This window comes from Balaenoptera physalus (assembly GCF_965194825.1).
Source record: "Balaenoptera physalus genome assembly, chromosome: 4".
Taxonomy (NCBI): domain Eukaryota; kingdom Metazoa; phylum Chordata; class Mammalia; order Artiodactyla; family Balaenopteridae; genus Balaenoptera; species Balaenoptera physalus.
In genome coordinates this window covers 29,606,443-29,630,084 of record NC_138891.1, presented here as the reverse complement: position 1 = coordinate 29,630,084, position 23,642 = coordinate 29,606,443, and the positions used below count along the sequence as shown (strand labels likewise).

Sequence of the window (23,642 nt, the reverse complement as noted above, 5' to 3'; positions counted from 1 at the left end):
GCAACAAGAGAGGCCGCGATAGTGAGAGGCCCGCGCACCGCGATGAAGAGTGGCCCCCGCTTGCCGCAACTAGAGAAAGCCCTCGCACAGAAATGAAGACCCTACACAGCCAAATAAATAAATAAATAAATAATAATTAAAAAGTGCTAATAATTTAAAAAAAAAAAGACAGCCTAGGGTCAAACCCCAACTCAACCCCTTTATCACCTGTGTGACCTCAGACAAGTTACTTAATCTCCTTCCTGCTTCAGTTTTCCCATCTGGAAGGTGGGGATAGTAATATTACCTCCCTCATAGGGTTTTTTGGGGGTTTTTTGACATCTTTATTGGAGTATAATTGCTTTTCAATGGTGTGTTAGTTTCTGCTTTATAACAAAGTGAATCAGTTATATATATACATATATCCCCATATCTCCTCCCTCTTGTGTCTCCCTCCCACCCTCCCTATCCCACCCCTCTAGGTGGTTACAAAGCACTGAGCTGATCTCCCTGTGCTATGCGGCTGCTTCCCACTAGCTATCTATTTTACATTTGGTAGTATATATAAGTCCATGCCACTCTCTCACTTCATCCCAGCTTACCCTTCCCCTCCCTGTGTCCTCAAGTCCATTCTCTACATCTGCATCTTTATTCCTGTCCTGCCCTAGGTTCATCAGAAACATTTTTTTTCCCTTAGATTCCATATATATGTGTTAGCATACAGTATTTGTTTTTCTCTTTCTGACTTACTTCACTCTGTATGACAGACTCTAGGTCCATCCACCTCACTACAAATAACTCAATTTCGTTTCTTCTTGTGGCTGAGTAATATTCCATTGTATATATGTGCCACATCTTTTTTATCCATTCATCTGTTGATGGACACTCAGGTTGCTTCCATGTCCTGGCTATTGTAAATAGAGCTGCAATGAGCATTTTCGTACATGACTCTTTTTGAATTATGGTTTTCTCAGGGTATAAGCCCAGTAGTGGTATTGCTGGGTCGTATGGTAGTTCTATTTTTAGTTTTTTAAGGAACCTCCATACTGTTCTCCATAGTGGCTGTATCAATTTACATTCCCACCAAGAGTGCAAGAGGGTTCCCTTTTCTCCACACCCTCTCCAGCATTTATTGTTTGTAGATTTTTTGAACACATAGGGTTTTATAAGGTTTAAATGCAAATCCTTTAGAGCAGTGCTTGATACATGGCATAAACTCTATATGTGTTGGCTTATTAGTATTATCAGATGCTATAATCTACCTTATTCTTCTTAATTTTTGAACATTTTTCCAAATTCTGGAATTCCTGGGATCTCCTCCATCTCATGACTTTAAATACCATTCACACACTAACAGCTCTCAAGTTTATGTCTCTGAGTTGGACCTTACCACCAAACTCCAGATTTGCATATAAAACTGCCTACTTGGCTTCCCTAAGGGGATGTCTAACAGACATCTCAGAGCTCCTGTGTCAAAACCTGTACTCCTGACTTCTCCCCAACCCAGTCACTCTTTCTCCTCTCCTTGCTGATCCTCTCAGAATCATCTCGGATGCCTTTCTGTCACTCTCATCCCATATCCTATCTGTTAGGAAATTCTGGTTGCCCTCTCTTCCAACTACATACTTTCAGCATCCAAACTCTTACCACGTCGACCACCCCAGCACTGGTCACAGCTACAATCACTCTCATCTGGATAATTACAGTAGCCTCCAAACCGATTTTCCTGCTTTCACCTTTGCCCTTTCAGTCTGTTTTCCACACAGCAGCAGCAAGATCCTGTTAAAACATAGAGCAGACCATGTCGCTCTTCTACTTGAAACCCTGCAGTGGCTCCCCCTCATTCAGAGGCAAAACCAAAGTTCTCACGACAGCTACAAGCCCTGCCTACAAAATCACCCCACTTCTGAACTCATCTCCTACTAGTCTTCCCTGGCTCACTCTCCTCCAGTTACCTGGCCCCCTTGCTATTCCGGGAACCATCAGGTATGCTCTTACTCCCGGGTTCTTGCATTTATTAGAACCCTATCTAGATGCTCTTCCCCCAACAGGGTGTGTGTGCTGCATTTTGATGCCTGTAAGAGCCTAGAAGTCTGACTTAAGTTTTCAGTTTGTGTTTATTCGGTGTTGCATAAAAATATTTAAATAAAATTCTCCGGGAACTAGTAACTCTGCCTTTTGTGTGATAATACAGATCTATATTGAGCAACAGTGTATGTAATATTCTATTTATCTGTCTAACAAGAGTACTTATTTAATGATAATTACTCTCAACTTTTTATTCTCGTGTGATAATACCTACAAGAGTATTTTTTTACATTGCATTAAGATGTTGAAAGAAATCATGATTTATAATAAATTGGCATTTGTTTTCATATGAAAAGGTTTTATGAAATACTCATGGTAGAACCAAAGCTTATGCTATTTAAGGAAACACAGAGATATGTGTATAAATGGCTGTATTTTTAATAAAGATAATACAAGAAAAATTATAGTGCCATATTTTAAATAAGTCTAAACAACTTGATAATATGCAATATTATATTCTACATATTGCATAGGAATTGTTGAATGTCCACATTATATACTATGTTCGTAAAGTATGTGTTTAATCTGCATACAAAACTAAAGTTTAGTTTATATTTTAAAATCAAACTCAATTATGTAAAAATTTTCTCTCTGGTAAAATCTATTATTTACCAGAAAATATGACTATGTAATTGAATTAAAACATTCCTTATCTAATAAATTTTAATGTACACATGCTGCATATACATTACTTTGTGGCATAAAGGAAATTATTATTTAACCAAGGTTTGAGAAAGCATGTAAATATATTCATTTCCACACAAAATGTTTGAAAGAAGACACATTATATGTACACTTCATTAAGAAGTAATGAATATGGTATCTGTGACTTTTTGGAAAGCTGAAGTATTTTGAGATCCATTTTTCTGAAAGATAATAAATGATTTTGAATTAAGTCAAGAAAATAATATTCAATGGTATAAAGTTACCAACCATGTTGGGATCCAATAATGTGAATCAATTGTCTGAAACCTATAAACCATAGAAGGCCCCAAAAGTGTCTTAGCACCAATTTCAGGAGCAAGCTTGTTTAGTACAAAGCACATGTAAGAGTGATCAAATAATTCATCTTTAGAGTTTCCAGTTATTTTAATTTCTAAACTTCCTTATAAAAATATTTAAAAAGGAGTAAACTTTTCATATGATTAGCTACTATTAATTACAGATTATTTTTATCTACCATCTAAAATATTTTAGAAAATGGATGAAAGCTATTCAGCACCTGGTTCATCTATTTTATCTAACTTTATTTTTCATGCGATCAATGTTCTTCCACTTAACTTTCTACTTATAAAATGTTATAATAAAGTAAGTTCATTTTAGAACATTAAGTGGCTTTGTAAATAGCCAGTTTCTCAGTTGTCAGTTTAGAGGAAAAGTAGGGTATCAAATTATATTTTTTATTATGTTTATTTTCTTATAAGACCCAAACTTACATTTCAGTGACTTTTATTCAAACTCACTATTGCTGAATTGCAAAATGTTGTCTTTGTCCTTAAGACCATGACAGAGAACTTTATCTGCATTCAAATTGCCTACTGGTTTGTGGTATTTCAACAATAAAACAGCAGGATTGAAGGCTCATGATGAGAAATCTGACTAATTACCTGTTAGATGATAGATGGTTGTAGCTCGGCAGTGCCAGTCACTGAAAACAAAACACTTCGAGATATCAATCAGCTTCCTGACAAATCCAATTTCCCTCACATTCAGTGGACGATAAATGGGAATTTTACCTCTACATTTACATAGCACAGAGTTTTAACTTTAAAATATGCATAATGATATTTTAATAAAAAGTACAGATTTTTTTAAGTAAAATTAGTATTTAAATACCTGACTTATTCATATTTCAATCTCACAGCTTTTAAATAGATAGATGGTGGAAATAATTAACATTGTAAATCTGTACTGTATTACACTGAGAAGGGCAAGGTGCACTTAATAGTAGTTTTCCTATTTTCTTTCTGCATTTACATTTAACTCAAATGATTCACAACAACTCTAATGGCTGTGTTCACTCTCTTCATTTTTGTTTTAAATTTTGTGGTAAACAAGTTGGATGTACACTCTACATGAGATTCAAAAAGCAGAATGCCCAATTAACACTGCCACATAAGCAGCATGTGGGCAGAGTTAAAGCAAAGAGGGACTGAAGCATGGAAATTGAATGTAGGCCCAGAGAAACACCTCTTTCTTCCTTACAAGGAATGACTGCATAGTCAACATTTGGAATTTATGCTTAACTCTAATAAGCTATAACCTTCAATATCTTATTCTGTGATTAAAAATAAGACAAAGGTGGCAGGAGAATGGAGAAAGGAAGGGAGAGTGCTTGTTATTTATTGAAGGAAAATGAATTTGTAGGCAAAGTTGGAAAAGTTTGATACTAATAGTCTGAAACCAAGCATTTTCAAACGTTGTTACTGGGAGGATAAGTTGATGAAACTTCATTGAAGGACAATTTGGCAATAACTATTAAAATTTTAATGTTAGACATCGCAATCTACTTCAGGAATGTCTCCAATAATTATCCTCATGTATCTCTATGAATACTCACTGTGGTATCATCCTTAATAACCAAAAAGAATTTTTTGACTAGAAATAACTTAAGTTCCCTCCACAGGAGACTGGTTCAACAAAGTATGTACAATACAATAGAACACTATGTAGCCAAACATGGTCTTTAGAAAGAATGCGATTAGATCTGTAGGTGCTGTTTTGAAACAATATTCTGGACACGTTTCAAGTGAAAATAAGCCAGGTACATCTGAGCTTTTTAACAGGATATAAATTAAAGGGTATAAATACAAATATGTGTTTGATTATGAAATGAAATTTTACGGAGGGACGCATACGAAAATGCTAAGTGTAGCTGCCTTTAGGAAAGGAGTTTAGAGACTTGAGATAGAGGGACTGCTTACTTTCCATCACATACTCTTAAATTTGTTTGAAATTGTACCATGCTCTTTTATCTCTTTTCAATAATAAACAAATGAAACAATAAACAAGAAAGGAAAAAAAGAAGGAAAGAAGGAAGGAAAGGAGGAAGGGAGGGAGAGAGGAAATAAATACACACACAGATGGGTCTGTTTAATTCCAAAGTCCATCCCTCTCTAGCTGTTCCACAGTCAAAAACTTGGGAAGGGAGGATTAAATTTTTCAAAGCAGACTAAATCCTGCACTTTCCTAACAGAACTATGAGAACAGAAACAAAAGACATTAGCCCCGGTTGGTACTAATGAGCTGAACTTGAACATGACCATACCCTGAGGCTGACTGCTTGGCTGTGACCTAATCTGTGACTAAGAATTGTGATTGAGTGTTTGAGGAAAGCAGTATCTGATTCAATCCACCTGGGAGAACGAAAGGTCATTCTGCCAGCATAGCCCTTCAAGCTTGCACTTTATCTACCCAGCCAGGCAAAGAACAGGATATGTCAGGACTAGAGAATTTATAAAAGTTTGAAAAGTAGAAAACTCTCCAACTCATCCTACACAAGATATTGGAGAAGGATACCTCTTCTTTCCAAGGCAATAAACATGTGTTGGTACACACACACACACACACACACACACACACACACACACACACTCATGATGCTTTGTCCTTTCATGCACTCCTTGCAGGATAGGAATTAGATACCTGCAAAAGTCAGAGAAAATCTAGAAATGACCAAATGTACTGTCAGAGGTAACTTTATAGAAGGGATAAGTCTTCAAACAACACATGATTAAGGGACATTTATATATTTGACTGAAAATCTCTACCACTAAAGGCATTAGCAGATTAAATACAAAATCAGGAATCTAAAGTGTAAAAAACTTCTGTCCCAAAGTGATAAACAACTGAGGTGGAGGTGCGGCTTGTGATGACAGGCCACCTTGGAATGATGAAGAGGAGGAAGCAGAAATGGACTCCAAGAGGAAATTTAAAGCAAAATCTTTGCTTGTTTCCAAATTTTACCCAGGGCCAGTCTTAGCCAGAAAAATTTGTACGTAGAGTAAGACTGGAAACTTGTATCAATAGCTAGAAAAAGAGTAGTATTTTTTACCTTTTAACAGCTTTTTTCGATTAAATATATGTATATATAATCAAAATATAAAGATTATTAAGACCAAAAAACATTGCAAAATTATATGAAGTGAGAATTTTCTAATGAAAAAGAAAACTTTTTGAAACTTTTCAAAAATGTACACCAAAAATGGGTACATTTTATTGTATGTGAATTATACCTTAATAAAGTTGATTTTTAAAATAAAGTATCTATGGCACTAATTATAGCAGTGTAGAAATTATTTGCCCTTACATATATCTGGAGAAAACTCAAATTCAAAAAGATACATGCACCCCAATGTTCATAGCAGCACTATTTATAATAGCCAAGATGTGGAAGCAACCTTAGTGCCCGTATATAGATGAATGAATAAACAAATTGTGGCATATATATATATACAATGGAATAGTACTCAGCCATTAAAAAAAGAATGAAATGATGCCACTTGCAGCAACATGGATGGACTTAGAGATTATCATACTAAATGAAGTAAGTCAGACAGAGAAAGAGAAATATCATGTGATATCACTTATATGTGGAATCCAAAAAGTGTTACAAATGAACTTATTCACAAAACAGAAACAGACTCGCTTACGTATAAAACAAACTTACCAAAAGGGAAAGGAGGGGGAGGGATAAGTTAGGAGTTTGGGTATAGCAGATACAAACTACTATGTATAAAATAGATAAACAACAAGGTCCTACTATATAGCACAGGGAACTATATTCAATATAGTAATAAACTATAATGGAAAAGAATCTGAAAAAGAATATATGTATATAACTGAATCACTTTGCTGTACACCAGAAACTAACACAACATTGTTTTAAACTATGAAGAAAATTCTAACATAAAAAGTATCTTGAGTCCTTAATAAATTTATCAAAATTTAACAGTCATGCCTTCTCTCGCTCTCTCTCTCTCTCTCTCTCTCTGATCATGTGCAACTCACAAAGTTTTTCAAAGGACATAGTTACCAGAATACACATTTTCCACCAAAATGTCAAATGAAACTTGAAATTAGACCCCAAGATTAGTCCACAATAGACAACAGAAGTCTTCAGAGAACTGGAATCTGGCAACACTCTTCCAACTGTGTAACAAAGCAATGAGATAAATTCACCAAAAATAATTCAAAGGGCAAACCAATGGACAAATCAATATTTGAAAAGACGGATGCAGTTAACAGACTAGAAAAAACAAAGTTCAAAATATTATCTTTTATTTTTATAATAAATATAATAATTTGTTTTTAGACACAAATATTTGCTATCTCCCTCAGCAGCAACAAGTATTCAATGACTCCTGAAAAGTTCTTGAGAAATATTGATAAAGTCTCTCAATACTAGGACTCAGGAACAGAACGACAGACTAATGGCAGACAGTGGGAAAGGAAAGAGGCTACAAAGAAGTCAAGGTATTGGGGAAGATAAGAAATTTGAAATGTAATGAGTTAAAATGCAAATGTTTAGTGGGAGGTTGTACTTAAATAATATTGATTCAAAGGGCATAAAAATTATGGATAAAATCATATAGAATTTGGGATTTCCTTCAAAATAATACAGGAGTTGGGGAGTGGCTGAGGGTATAGAAGAAACATTACTGGTGGTTAGTTGATAGTTGCTGAAACTGGATGATGGCTACATAGATGTTTAGGGCATTATCAGTTTTTTAAATATTTTAAATGTTCCATGAGAGCTTTTTTAAAAAGAAACAAATTTAAAAATAAGTGACCTGAGGAGCTTCAAGATGGCAGAAGATTAAGACGTGGAGATCACCTTCCTCCCCACAAATACATCAGAAACACATCTACATGTGGAACAACTCCTACAGAACACTTACTGAACGCTAGCAGAAGACCTCAGACCTCCCAAAAGGCAAGAAACTCCCCACGTACCTGGGTAGGGCAAAAGAAAAAAGAAAAAACAGAGACAAAAGAATAGGGACGGGACCTGCACCAGTGGGAGGGAGCTGCGAAGGAGGAAAGGTTTCCACACACTAGGAAGCCCCTTCACGGGCAGAGACTGCGGGTGGCGGAGGCGGGGAGCTACGGAGCCACGGAGGAGAGCACAGCCACAGGGGTGTGGAGGGCAAAGCGGAGAGATTCCCGCACAGAGGATCGGTGCCGAGCAGCACTCACTAGCCCGAAAGGCTTGTCTGCTCACCCACTGGGGCGGGCGGGGGCTGGGAGCTGAGACTCGGGCTTCGGAGATCGGATCGCAGGGAGAGGACTGGGGTTGGCGGCATGAACACAGCCTGAAGGAGGCTAGTGCGCCACAGCTAGCCGAGGGACTCCGGGAAAGTCTGGAACTGCCTAAGAGGCAAGAGACTTTTTCTTGCCTCTTTGTTTCCTGGTGCACGAGGAGAGGAGGTTAAGAGGACCACATAAAGGAGCTCCAGAGACAGGCGCCAGACGCAGCTATCAGCGCAGACCCCAGAGACGGGCATGAGATGCTAAGGCTGCTGCTGCAGCCAACAAGAAGCCTGTGTGCGAGCACAGGTCACTCTCCACACCGCCCCTCCCGGGAGCCTGTGCAGCCCGCCACTGCCAGGGTTCCGTGATCCAGGGACAACTTCCCCAGGAGAACGCATGGCATGCCTCGGGCTGGTGCAACGTCACGCCGGCCTCTGCCACCGCAGGCTCACCCCGGACTCCGTACCCCTCCCTCCCCCTGGCCTGAGTGAGCCAGAGCCCCCGAAGCAGCTGCTCCTTTAACCCCGTCCTGTCTGAGCGAAGAACAGATGCCCTCAGGCGACCTACACGCAGAGGCGGGTCCAAATCCAAAGCTGAATCCCAGGAGCTGTGCTAACAAAGAAGAGAAAGGGAAATCTCTCCCAGCAGCCTCAGAAGCAGTGGATTAAATCTCCACAATCAACTTGATGTCCCTGCATCTGTGAAATACCTGAATAGACAACCAGTCATCCCAAATTAAGGAGGTGGACTTCGAGAGTAATGATATATACATATTTTTCCCCTTTTTCTCTTTTTGTGAGTGTGTATGTGTATGCTTCTGTGTGTGATTTTGTCTGTATAGCTTTGCTTTTACCATTTGTCCTAGGGTTCTGTCTGTCCACATTTTGTTTTTGTTTTTGTTTTTAGTGTAGTTCTTAGCACTTGTTATAATTGGTGGATTTGTTTTTTGGTTTGGTTGCTCTCTTCTTTCTTTCTTTTTTTTAATTACTTTTCAAAAATTTTTTTAATAATTATATTTTATTTTTTATTTTCATAACTTTATTTCATTTTATTTCACTTTATTTTATTTTATCTTCTTTCTTTCTTTCATTTTTTTCTCCCTTTTATTCTGAGCCATATGGATGACAGGCTCTTGGTGCTCCAGCCAGGAATCAGGGCTGTGCCTCTGAAGTGGGAGAAACAAGTTCAGGACACTGGTCCACAAGAGACCTCCCACCTCCACATAATATCAAATGGGGAAAATCTCCCAGAGATCTCCATCTCAATGCTAAGACCCAGCTCCACTCAACAACCAGCAAGCTACAGTGCTGGACACCCTATGCCAAACAACCAGCAAGACAGGAACACAAAACCATCCATTAGCAGAGAGGCTGCCTAAAATCATAATAAGGCCACAGACACCCCAAAACACACCACCAGACATGGACCTGCCCACCAGAAAGACAAGATCCAGCCTCATCCACCAGAACACAGGCACTAGTCCCCTCCACCAGGAAGCCTACACAACCCACTGAACAAACCTTAGTCACTGGGGACAGACACCAAAAACAACTGTAACTATGAACCTGCAGCCTGCGAAAAGGAGACCCTAAACACAGTAAGTTAAGCAAAATGAGAAGACAGAGAAACACACAGCAGATGAAGGAGCAAGGCAAAAACCCACCAGACCTAACAAATGAAGAGGAAATAGGCAGTCTACCTGAAAAAGAATTCAGAGTAATGATAGTAAAGATGATCCAAAATCTTGGAAATAGAATGGAGAAAATACAAAAAACGTTTAACAAGGACCTAGAAGAACTAAAGAGCAAACAAACAGTGATGAACAACAAATAAATGAAATTAAAAATTCTCTACAAGGGATCAATAGCAGAACAACTGAGGCAGAAGAACGGATAAGTGACCTGGATGATAAAATAGTGGAAATAACTACTGCAGAGCAGAATAAAGAAAAAAAAATGAAAAGAATTGAGGACAGTCTCAGAGACCTCTGGGACAACAATAAACACACCAACATTCAAATTGTAGTGGTCCCAGAAGAAGAAGAGAAAAAGAAAAGGACTGAGAAAATATTTGTAGAGATTATACTTGAAAACTTCCCTAATATGGGAAAGGAAATAGTTAATCAAGTCCAGGAAGCACAGAGAGTCCCATACAGGATAAATCCAAGGAGAAACACGCCAAGACACATATTAATCAAACCATCAAAAATTAAGTACAAAGAAAAAATATTAAAAGCAGCAAGTGAAAAACAACAAATAACACATAATGGAATCCCCATAAGGTTAACAGCTGATCTTTCAGCAGAAACTCTGCAAGCCAGAAGGGAGTGGCAGGACATATTTTAAGTGATGAAGGAGAAAAACCTACAACCAAGATTACTCTATGCAGCAAGGACTTCATTCAGATTTGACAGAGAAATTAAACCTTTACAGACAAGCAAAAGTTAAGAGAATTCAGCACCACCAAACCAGCTTTACAACAAATGCTAAAGGAACTTCTCTAGGCAGAAAACACAAGAGAAGGAAAAGACCTACAAAAACAATCCCAAAACAGTTCAGAAAATAGTAAGAGGAACAAACATATTGATAATTACCTTAAATGTAAATGGATTAAATGCTCCAACCAAAAGACATAGACTGGCTGAATGGATACAAAAACAAGACCTGTATATATGCTGTCTACAAGAGACCCACTTCAGACCTAGGGACATATACAGACTGAAAGTGAGGGGATGGAAAAATATATTCCATGAAAATGGAAATCAAAAGAAAGCTGGAGTAGCAATTCTCATATCAGACAAAATACACTTTAAAACAAAGATTATTGGGCTTCCATGGTGGCGCAGTGGTTGAGAATCTGCCTGCCAGTGCAGGGGACATGGGTTCGAGCCCTGGTCTGGGAAGATCCCACATGCCACAGACCAACTAGGCCCGTGAGCCACAATTACTGAGCCTGCACGTCTGAAGCCTGTGCTCCGCAACAAGAGAGGCCGCGATAATGAGATGCCCATGCACCGCGATAAAGAGTGGCCCCCAATTGCCACAACTAGAGAAAGTCCTCGCACAGAAACGAAGACCCAACACAGCCATAAATAAATAAATAAATAAATAAATAAATAAAAATTTAAAAACAAACAAACAAAAAGAAACAAAGACTATTACAAGAGACTAAGAAGGACACTACATAACGATCAAGGGATTGATCCAAAAAGAAGATACAACAATTGAAATATTTATGCATCCAACATAGGAGCACCTCACTACATAAGGCAAATACTAACAGCCAAAAAAGGGGAAATCGACAGTAACACAATCATAGTAGGGGACTTTAAAACCCCACTTTCACCAATGGACAGATCATCCAAAACGAAAATAAAGAAGGAAACACAAGGTTTAAATTATACATTAAACAAGATGGATTTAATTGATATTTATAGGACATTCCACCCAAAAACAAGAGAATACACATTCATCTCAAGTGCTTATGGAACTTTCTCCAGGATAGATCATATCTTGGGTCACAAAGCAAGCCTTGGTAAATTTAGAAAATTGAAATCGTATCAAGTATCTTTTCCGACCACAATGCTATGAGACTAGATATCAATTACAAGAAAAAATCTGTAAAAAATGCAAACACATGGAGGTAAACAATACATTACTTAATAACCAAGAGATCACTGAAGGTATCAAAGAGGAAATCAAAAAATACTTATAAACAAATGACAATGAAAACACGACGACCTAAAACCTATGGGATGCAGCAAAAGCAGTTCTAAGAGGGAAGTTTATAGCAATACAATCCTACCTGAAGAAACAAGAAACATCTCAAATAAACAACCTAACCCTACAACTAAAGCAATTAGAGAGAAAGAAGAACAATAAAACCCCAAAGTTAGCAGAAGGAAAGAAATCATAAAGATCAGATCAGAAATAAGTGAAAAAGAAATGAAGGAGATGATAGCAAAGATCAATAAAACTAAAAGCTGGTTCTTTGAGAAGATAAACAAAATTGATAAACCATTAGCCAGACTCATCAAGAAAATAAGGGAGAAAACTCAAATTTATAGAATTAGAAATGAAAAAGGAGAAGTAACAACTGACACTGCAGAAATACAAAGGATGATGAGAGATTACTACAAGCAACTATATGCCAATAAAATGGACAACCTGGAAGAAATGGACAAATTCTTAGAAATGCACAACCTTCCAAGACTGAACCAGGAAGAAATAGAAAATATGAACAGACCAATCACAAGCACTGAAATTGAAACTGTGATTAAAAATCTTCCAACAAAAAAAAGCCCAGGACCAGATGGCTTCACAGGCAAATTCTACCAAACATTTAGAGAAGAACTAACACTTATCCTTCTCAAACTCTTCCAAAATATAGCAGAGGGAGGAACACTCCCAAACTCATTCTATGAGGCCACCAACACCCTGATTACCAAAACCAGACAAAGATGTCACAAAGAAAGAAAACTACAGGCCAATATCACTGATGAACATACATGCAAAAATCCTCAACAAAATACTAGCAAACAGAATCCAACAGCACATTAAAAGGATCATACACCATGATCAAGTGGGGTTTATCCAAATATGCAAGGATTCTTCAATATACACAAATCAATCAATGTGATACACCGTATTAACAAATTGAAGGAGAAAAACCATATGATAATATCAATAGATGCAGAGAAAGCTTTTGACAAAATTCAACACCCATTTATGATAAACACCCTGCAGAAAGTAGGCATAGAGGGAAATTTCCTCAACATAATAAAGGCCATATATGACAAACCCACAGCCAACATCATCCTCAATGGTGAAAAACTGAAACCATTTCCACTAAGATCAGGAACAAGACAAGGTTGCCCACTCTCACCACTATTATTCAACATAGTTTTGGAAGTGTTAGCCACAGCAATCAAAGAAGAAAAAGAAATAAAAGGAATCCAAATTGGAAAAGAAAAAGTAAAGCTGTCACTGTTTGCACATGACATGACACTATGCATAGAGAAACTTAAAGATGCTACCAGAAAACTACTAGATCTAATCAATGAATTTGGTAAAGTAGCAGGATACAAAATTAATGCACAGAAATCTCTTGCATTCCTATACACTAATGATGAAAACTCTGAAAGAGAAATTAAGGAAACTCTCCCATTTACCACTGCAACAAAAAGAATAAAATATCTAGGAATAAACTTACCTAAGGAGACAAAAGACCTGTATGTGGAAAACTACAAGACACTGATGAAAGAAATTAAAGATGATACAAATAGATGGAGAGATATACCATGTTCTTGGATTGGAAGAATCAACATTGTGAAAATGACTCTACTACCCAAAGCACAGATTCAATGAAATCCCTATCAAACTACCAATGGCATTTTTCACAGAACTATAACAAAAAATTTCACAGTTTGTATGGAAACACAAAAGACCCCAAATAGTCAAAGCAATCTTGAGAAAGATAAACGGAGCCGGAGGAATTAGACTCCTTGACTTCAGACTATACCACAAAGCTACAGTAATCAAGACAGTATGGTACTGGCACAAAAACGGAAATATAGATCAATGGAACAGGATAGAAAGCCCAGAGATAAACCCATGCACATATGGTCACCTTATTTTTGATAAAGGAGGCAAGAATATACAATGGAGAAAAGACAGCCTCTTCAATAAGTGGTGCTGGGAAAACTGGACAGCTACATGGAAAAGAATGAAATTAGAACACTCCCTAACACCGTACACAAAAATAAACTCAAAGTGGATTAAAGACCTAAATGTAAGGCCAGACACTATCAAACTCTTAGAGGAAAACATAGGCAGAACACTCAGCAAGATCCTTTTTGACCCGCCTCCTAGAGAAATGGAAATAAAAACAAAAATAAACAAATGGGACCTAAAGAAACTTCAAAGCTTTTGCACAGCAAAGGAAACCATAAACAAGATGAAAAGACAACCCTCAGAATGGGAGAAAATATTCTCAAATGAAGCAACTTACAAAGGATTAATCTCCAAAATTTACAAGCAGCATGTGCAGCTCAATATCAAAAAAACAAACAACCCAATCCAAAAATGGGCAGAAGACCTAAACAGACATTTCTCCAAAGAAGATATACAGATTTCCAACAAACACATGAAAGAATGCTCAACATCATTAATCATTAGAGCAATGCAAATCAAAACTACAATGAGATATCATCTCACACCGGTCAGAATGGCCATCATCAAAAAATCTAGAAACAATAAATGCTGGAGAGGGTGTGGAGAAAAGGGAACCCTCTTGCACTGTTGGTGGGAATGTAAATTGATACAGCCACTATGGAGAACAGTATGGAGGTTCCTTAAAAAACTGAAAAGAGAACTACCATATGACCCAGCAATCCCACTATTGGGCATATACCCTGAGAAAACCATAATTCAAAAACAGTCATGTACCAAAATGTTCATTGCAGCTCTATTTACAATAGCCAAGACATGGAAGCAACCTAAGTGTCCATCAACAGATGAACAGCTAAAGAAGATGTGGCACATATATACAATGGAAACGAAAAAGAAAAAGAAACGAAATTGAGTTATTTGTAGTGAGCTGGATGGACCCAGAGTCTGTCATACAGAGTGATGCAAGTCAGAAAGAGAAAAACAAATACCGTATGCTAACACATATATATGGAATCTAAAAAAAAGAAAAAAAAAGGTCATGAAGAACCTAGGGGTTGGGCTTCCCTGGTGGCGCAGTGGTTGAGAATCTGCCTGCTAATACAGGGGACACGGGTTTGAGCCCTGGTCTGGGAAGATCCCACATGCCGCGGAGAAACTAGGCCCGTGAGCCACAACTACTGAGCCTGCGCGTCTGGAGCCTGTGCTCCACAACAAGAGAGGCTGCGATAGTGAGAGGCCCACGCACCGCGATGAAGAGTGGCCCTCGCTTGCCACAACTAGAGAAAGCCCTCGCACAGAAACGAACACCCAACACAGCCAAAAATAAATAAATAAATAAGTAAAAAAAAAAAAAAAAAAGAATTAAATATTAAAAAAAAAAAAAAAAGAACCTAGGGGTAAGACGGGAATAAAGACACAGACCTACTAGAGAATGGACTTGAGGATACAGGGACGGGGAAGGGTAAGCTGGGACAAAGTGAGAGAGTGGCATGGACATATATACACTACCAAATGTAAAATAGATAGCTAGTGGGAAGCAGCCGCATAGCACAGGGAGATCAGCTCGGTGCTTTGTGACCACCTAGAGGGGTGGGATAGGGAGGGTGGGAGGGAGGGAGACGCAAGAGGGAAGAGATATGGGGACATATGTATATGTATAACAGATTCACTTTGTTATAAAGCAGAAACTAAGACACCATTGTAAAGCAATTATACTCCAATAAAGCTGTTAAAAAATATATATATATATATAATATACACACACAAAATGCATATATATGGACACATACTACTATATATAAAGTAGGCAAACAACAAGGACCCACTGTATACCACAGAGAACTATACTCAATATCTTGTAATAACCTATTATGGGAAAGAATCTGACTGAATCACTTTGCTGTATACTTGAAACTAACACAACATTGTAAATTAACTATACTTCAATAAAAATTAAATAAATAAATAAATAAATAAAAAATAAAAATAAGTGACCCCTTTTCACAAAGATGGCGCCGAAGGCGAAGAAGGAAGCCCCTGCTCCTCCGAAAGCCCAAGCCGAAGCAAAGGCTTCGAAGGCCAAGAAAGCAGTGTTGAAAGGCGTCCACAGTCACAAAAAAAAAAGGAGGTCCGGACGTCACACACCTTCGGACGGCGCAAAGCACTGCGGCTCAGGAGGCAGCCCAAATATCCTCAGAAGAGCGCCCCCTAGGAGAAACAAGCTTGACCACTATACCATCATCGAGTTCCCCCTCACCACCGAGTCAGCCATGAAGAAAATAGAAGACAACAACACACCGGTGTTCATTGTGGATGTCAAGGCCAACAAGCACTAAATTGAACAGGCTGTGAAGAAGCTCTATGACATTGACATGGCCAAAGTCAACACTCTGATCAGGCCTGATGGAGAGAAGAAGGCATATGTTCCACTGGCTCCTGAGTATGATGCCTTGGATGTTGCCAGCAAAATTGGGGTCACCTAAACTGAGTCCAGCTGGCTAATTCTAAACATAAAAGTTTTCGCTCTAAAAAAATAAATAAAAGGTAAAAGTAAGTGAAAAATGGGGGAGTGGGGATAAAAGAGACTCTTAAATAAAGCATCTATATAATTTATTGTCCAAACTGAAACATGTCAGGAATGAAAGAGAACAGTATTCATAATTTTAACTGCTACAGGCCTAAGCCAGTGCTGTGCTGGGCAGTCCTGGATGTATGGTCCCTCTACTTTTAACCAGCAGGTTTCAAATATCAGACTGATGTGATTTAAGATTTGTTACAAAAACAGGAAACGAAGAGAACAACTTGTAAGTGAGAACGTTTAGATCACTAGCAACCAGTTGTTTTTAAGTCTGAAAAGAACCAGTCCCAAATCATCGCCATAACCACTGATCCGTCTGGATCAGAAGTCACAAACTGATGGCCTGGGGTTGGATCCAGCCTGCAGATGTGTTTGCTTTGGCCCGCAACGTATTGGGTTACAGAGTGCTTTTCTTAAAACTTTGAGTTTGTTGCCAACATTTCCAAGCTGAAAGCTGTCATGTTAAAATCCAGATTCCTAGCTTCTCTTGAAACACTTGAGGAGTATTCAGAGCAGGCACACATTCTCACATGGCAACTGAATGGAGCAGAGCATTCTCTCACTAATCCACCCCAGTCCTCATCTCTCTCCAGTGATTTCTTTTTTTTTTTTTTTCCATCCAGTGACTTCTAATGCTGGGCTGCTTTGCTTGGTTCCTTCTTTGACTCCTACAGATACTTGACTTTTCAACCTTCATACTAGATCAAGCTCTCATCATCAGAACAAAGAAAGTGAGGTTGGCTGCAGAAGCTATCATTTTATAATCAATTGAAAATAGAAATTAACCAACCCAGATAATAAATGGGGAAATTCTAAAGAATTGGTAGGGGATATAGTATTACTACTCTTTAAATAGGCCTAACAACAACAACAGCAACAAAACCTAATTCTGTTCAGAAAATTCCCCTTTAATTTTTCTACATTTCAGATCGTTTCATATTTCCCAAGTAATATAGCCTGAACTATACCAGTAGAGCTTCCAGAAATTCTCTTACTAAAAAATATAATAGCTAAGCTACAGCCCATTGGCAAAATGCACAGTTGAAGGCCCAGCCCAATGACTGCTGCCCACCCTTGCTTCTCTCAACAAGCCCGGAACATCACTGGGTGTGTGATTGTTAGCAAATCTTCATTAATTACAAGCCTCATAAACAGCTGTGCAATGTGGGAGGTTGGGGAGAGACAGCTCCTGTCTTCATAAGAGAGAGTTTGGAACTAAAAGAGGTTCCGAGCTAGAAAGCATTCCAAAATAGGATGAGTTGTTTTGAGAGTAGAGAGAATAGCATCAGAGAGCACGGATGTTCATCCCAGAGATTGGTACCCAAACAACAACTGAAAAAACTTTCACTCTTTAGCACAAAGGAAATGGAGAGCTATAATTGGTTTCATAACCAAATTATGGGAACTTACATGTTTTGAAAAAAATATATTACTGGCAGAAGTATCTATGGTCTGAAAGGGTGTCTCTTGTGAGGCATAGGACTATGTTTGCCTGTGTAGTGTTGGTCCTAATCCAAGGAGGAGAGCTCTCAGAGACCAGTTTAGGAACCTTTATTTTCTACTGGTTTCCTTATGAAATCCCCACTGCAGCCAGGCTGCTGTCTATTCTTGTCCCCATACAGACTACTGAAAATGCTTTGGCCTCTCCCACTATCTCTGGATTTCCACTTAACATTTCATCTGTATTAGTGTGTTAGGGTAGGGATGAATGACATTCTTGCTACTAAAACAGAGAGTTAGGGGCTTCCCTGGTGGTGCAGTGGTTGAGAATCAGCCTGCCAATGCAGGGGACACGGGTTCGAGCCCTGGTCTGGGAAGATCCCACATGCCGCAGAGCAACTGGGCCCATGAGCCACAACTACTGAGCCTGCGCGTGTGGAGCCTGTGCTCCACAACAAGAGAGGCCATGACAGTGAGAGGCCCGCGCACCGCGATGAAGAGTGGCCCCCGCTTGCCGCAACTAGAGAAAGCCCTCGCACAGAAACGAAGACCCAACACAGCCAAAAATAAATAAATAAATAAATAAATAAATAAATAAATAAATAAATAAATAAATAAAATTTATAAAAAATAAAAAATAAAAAAAAATAAAACAGAGAGTTAGGGCCTGTTTAGAGAACCATCTTAACACTTTGTGGTCATTCATATAATTGAAAGTTATGGAATGATTAAGAGAAGTGAGCTAGAGCTGTAAAGAATAGTATGAATCCCTAGCACATATTGCTCTGTGAAAAATTTGCAGAATACATAATATTACCATTTTATTCATCCTATATAGTCATTGTCTCCAATTCCTTTCTTCTTATTGTCTGCTTCAAACCCATTCCAAAGAGATCTTTATCTCCACCATCACAACCCCAACTGTTTACGTCAAATAGCCTCTGTGTTACTGAATCAAATGATCATTTATCTGACTTGGCCTATAATCAATATTTGGCACATCTGATCATTCCTTCCTTCTTGAAACACCTCCCTCACTTGGCTTCCTGGACACCACCTTTCCTGTATTTCCTCCTTTCTCACTGTTTCTCAGTCTCCTTTGCTAATTCTTGCAAATCTCTAAGACTTCTAAATATTGGGGTGTCAGGACTTCCCTAGTGGTGCAGTGGTTAAGAATCCGCCCGCCAATGCAGGGGACACAGGTTCAAGCCCTGGTCCGAGAAGATCCCATATGCCGTGAAGCAACTAAGCCTGTGCACCACAACTACTGAGGCTGCGCTCTAGAGCCCGCGTGCCACAACTACTGAGCCCACGCGCCTAGAGCCTGCGCACCGCAACGAAGAGTAGCCCACGCTCGTCACAACTAGAGAAAGCCCACACACCGCAATGAAGACCCAACACAGCCAAAAATTTTTTTTAATTAAAAAATAAATAAATATTGGGGTGCCAAAGATGGGCTTTAAACCTCTTCTTTTCTACCGTCAAATTCATTTCTTGCTGGTCTCATTCAGTCTCAAGGCTTTAAATACTGTCACTATGCTGAGGACTCAAATCCGACTGCCTGCTCAACCACTCGACCCAAATGTCTAAAGGCATCTTTAATTTAACCTTCCCAAAATCGAGTTCCTGATTTTCCCACAAACACACACACATACTAAAAACCTTCCCTTTCCACAGTCTTCTGTATCTCAGTTACTGAAAACTGCATTGCAGTTATTCAAGTTCAGAAACTTGTCAACCCTGACCTCTTGCTTTCTCTCACCTGGACATCTAATCCAGAAGAAACCTCTGTTGGCTCCCCCTTCAGAACCAGTCCACAATCTTGACTACTCACCACCTTTTCTGCTACGTACTTCTTTGTCAAAGTCACTATGAGCTCTTGCCTGCCTCGTAGCCACAGCCTCCTAACATCCGGCCGCTGCCAGCCTCCTTCAGTCTGGTCTCAACACAGAAACCATAATGATCCACTTAAAATACGTCAGATCAACTTACTCCGCTCAAAACATAACAGTGTCTTCCACTTCACAGAGAATAAAAGCCAAAGGCCTTAAACTTGTTAGCAAGAACCTGAATGATCAGTCACCCAACTCCTTCCCCAGCTCCCAGCATTTCTCAATCACTCTGACCCCTCCTACTCTCCCCTCATTCATTCTGCTTCAGACTCACAGAAATTTGTGTTCTTTGAACATGCAGGTCACTTGCTGTTCCTTCTGTTTAGAATGTCCTTTCTCTAGATGACCTCTTACAAGTCTTGGCTCAAATGTCACCTTCAATTAGAACTGTTCTCTGACCACTCTGTTTGTTTCCTATTTATCCTCAAGATTTATTTTTTTTGCACAGCACTTACGATCTTTTCAAATACCACATAACACGTTTATTTATTTAGTTTTATCTCTGTCTGCATCCCCTAGAAAGTAAGCTCCATGAAGGCAAGGATCTTTATTCACTTTATTCAATGCCTAATCCCCAGCGTATTCAATTAATATTTGTTAAACAGAGAAATTAATTTATATAATATTATGTATTTTCTATGGAATGTGTGTATATGTGTATATCTTCAAATCTAGTTTAGCTCTAGGGAGAGTAGTGAGTAGGGAAAGGGTGAATGGGCTCATGATTGGTGTGGATGGAAAGTCTATCAATAGAGTATTGATACTTTACCCTTGTAAGGATTGTTTCAAGTTTTTAAACGTGATATAGTCATTAATTACTTTTCATGTAAGGGGATATTATTTGTTAATAATTACCTAATATACCACAGGTACATACTATGTAGCCCCTATCTGCTGCTTCCCCACTCCAGCTACAGCTGATTGGACCAGAGTCTAATTAGATTGGACCAATCTGATTCAAAGTGGAAAAAAATCAGATCAACTCTTCCAAAAATTTGGAATAGGGTCATGGAGAGATTAAGTCAGTCAGACTACTGTGAGGGCTGGAACTATAGGCCATGTAGAATTTGAGACCATTATCAACCAACACCACATGTAAAGTGAATTTTTGGAGAGACGGAAAAAAGATACGTAAGGAAAGAAAGCTTATGAGAGGGGAGGAACAGGAGAATAGATGGAGCAGATGTGTAGAGACAGAGATGCATGTGGCCTCCTACTTTTCAGTGCCATCCACATGCAGAATGTAAGCTCTGTTTCCTTATGCTCTTTTCTATCAGTAAACACCCTTTAACATGAACTACTTTAAACAGAATTGGATTCCTTGCAATGTTAGACTCTTAACTTAAATATCCAATACATTTGCCATGGTATAAAATAAGGCAATATCCCAACATTTGAAAAAAATTATACAAAAAAATGTTCTCAATGCTGAATCCACTGCTTTTAATAAAAAAGTATAAGAAGGCTAAAACCAAGGCTGATTCTTGCCTTTGCAGGATTGCTCATATCCACATTAATTTGCATACCCTCATTATTTAATTTTAAGTTTCATCACTATTAAAGCTATTCTTTAATATTTATTTAGCAAAAGCTCCTTAATTCTGCCATACATTCCCATCAATTAAAACAGATATTCTGACCCTAAATATCCCAAACCCTTGGTGAGGAGAGCTGTACATAATTTACTACTACAAATAAAGTACATAAATTTACAAATTATTTCTCTTTTTTGTAAACTCAAACAGTTGTAGTTCCTTGCATTCCCATATGCATTCATCAGCGGAAGAGAAAGTGCTGGGGTTACAGGTAAATCTACAGGTGTCACACATTATCCTCAGCCTGTATTACTATGTACCAACCCATCACTTGAAATATCCAAAGGGAGGATGTGACACAAGTGTGAATTTCATATTGCCACCTTCCTAATATACAGGTCACTTACTCAGAAAGGCATTCTCTGGCCCCACCAAAAAGTTCCTATCACGTTATTCCTTCTCACTTAGTATTCATTTATTATCATCTGATACTTTTCTTGTTTGTTTTTGTTTTGTCTTTCTTCCCCACTAGAACATAGTTCTATGAGAGCTGGAACCCAAAATGCCTGTTTTATTCATCAACATTTCCCTAGTACTTTAGAGTATGTTGTACCTGGCACAAAATAGGCACTGAGCAAATACTTGCTTAGAGGATAAATGAATGCTTTAATGAACACATCAAGCTAGTTCCTGACCAGGGCCTTTATATGCTTTTTCCTCAGCCAGAATCCCCTACCCCTTATTCTTCTCATAGCTAATTCCTGCATATCATTTGGCTCTCAGCCCAAACGCTGACACCTCAGAAAGGCCACTGATTACACTAGCCTCTCCACCCCTCAAGGCTTTCTCTAACACATTATCCTATGTTGGTTTAACAGAGCACTTAAGACTATCTGAAGTTCCCTTTTATATGTGTTCTTTCCGTGTTTATTATCATCACCTGTCTTCCCACTAGAATGTAATTTCCACAAGGAACTTTGACTTGTTGATCACCTTGTCTCCAGAACCTAGAAGAGGGCGCAGCACTTAGGAGGCAGGCAATAAATATTTGTTGAGTGAATGAAAGGTTGAAAACTTCAGTTTTAAAATATATGTCCACACATGGTATCACTGTTCTTCAGTACTGGAATACAAACAACAAACTGCTATATGTGCAAGTAATTTTTTTAACAATTGAAATTTCACATATAATATAGATCAAAAGATTGCCGAATTATATTCCAGATGGATTTAGAATCCTGGTTGGGTACAAGCGGTGTATGATCAGTAGCTGGTTCAACGTTGACTAACCTCACGAATAGTTTCCAAGAGAAAATCTTCCTCTCTTTCCTCATATGGATTGGAAACTGAAATTGCAAAGGAGACAATGCTACAAATGAAACCACAGCCAGTCAAACTTGGCAAATGTGTGCCACCGTCCAAAGTATTTGTGTAGGCAAACAGACAAAATTCCTAAAGGAAAAAAAATTTCCAATTCCAAAAAGCACCTCCCCATGCCTACATCCCCAAACAGAATTAAGTTCCACTACTCAACAGTCTCAGATCTAAAGGTGGGGGGTTTCCTCCTCAGAGCCAGAAAATCACAATTACAACCACCCCAAGTCGTCAGTAACTGACTTGGCCCATAGGAGGCAGACCCAAACTGTCAAATGTGGAGACATTCACCCTGCCCCCCCCAAGACAATTCTATTTTACAATCCCACAGTCCCCCCCCACAACCATTTCCTATGTATCTATGGACACATGTGAGATCTCCCTTACACTCATCACCTTTTGAAACTATTTTCTGATTAACTTCATTTAGTCAACCATTAGGACAGTCAGTCAGACAACAAATACTTATTGAACGTACATTATATAGCTGACACAGTTTGTGTAGTAAAAACACATCAGTAAAGAAAACAGAGAAAAATGCTCGCCCGCATGGAGCTTACATTCTAAGCACCTCACATTCACTTAAAAACAGAAAAATATAGATATAATGAATAGCAGGCATTTGATAGAGATGACTACATAAATTCATAGATAACATAAACAGATACAACAGTTGGTACATAAACACATGGTTATCCAATATCTTCCAGGGAACTCAGATTTGCATCACTAAAGAGAATATTTGGGATACTGATCAGGTATGTTGCTTTCCGATTGTTTTCCTGTAATATTATGTGTGCCTGTTATCTTCATTATAGGTTTTCCTCGGGCAGAA

The 23,642-nt window shown here is 38.5% G+C and overlaps 1 protein-coding gene and 1 pseudogene across 15 annotated transcripts in view; one reads left to right on the top strand and one right to left on the bottom strand.

Annotated features, from left to right (window-relative positions):
• LOC309660538 (uncharacterized protein) overlaps positions 1-23,642 on the bottom strand; it is a 701,196-nt gene that overhangs the window by 287,839 nt on the left and 389,715 nt on the right. The window lies entirely within an intron of this gene.
• LOC309660536 (large ribosomal subunit protein uL23 pseudogene) lies at positions 15,370-19,141 on the top strand (annotated as a pseudogene). The gene is made up of 2 exons (XR_014268354.1): positions 15,370-18,320; positions 18,684-19,141. The product of XR_014268354.1 is annotated as a large ribosomal subunit protein uL23 pseudogene (transcript).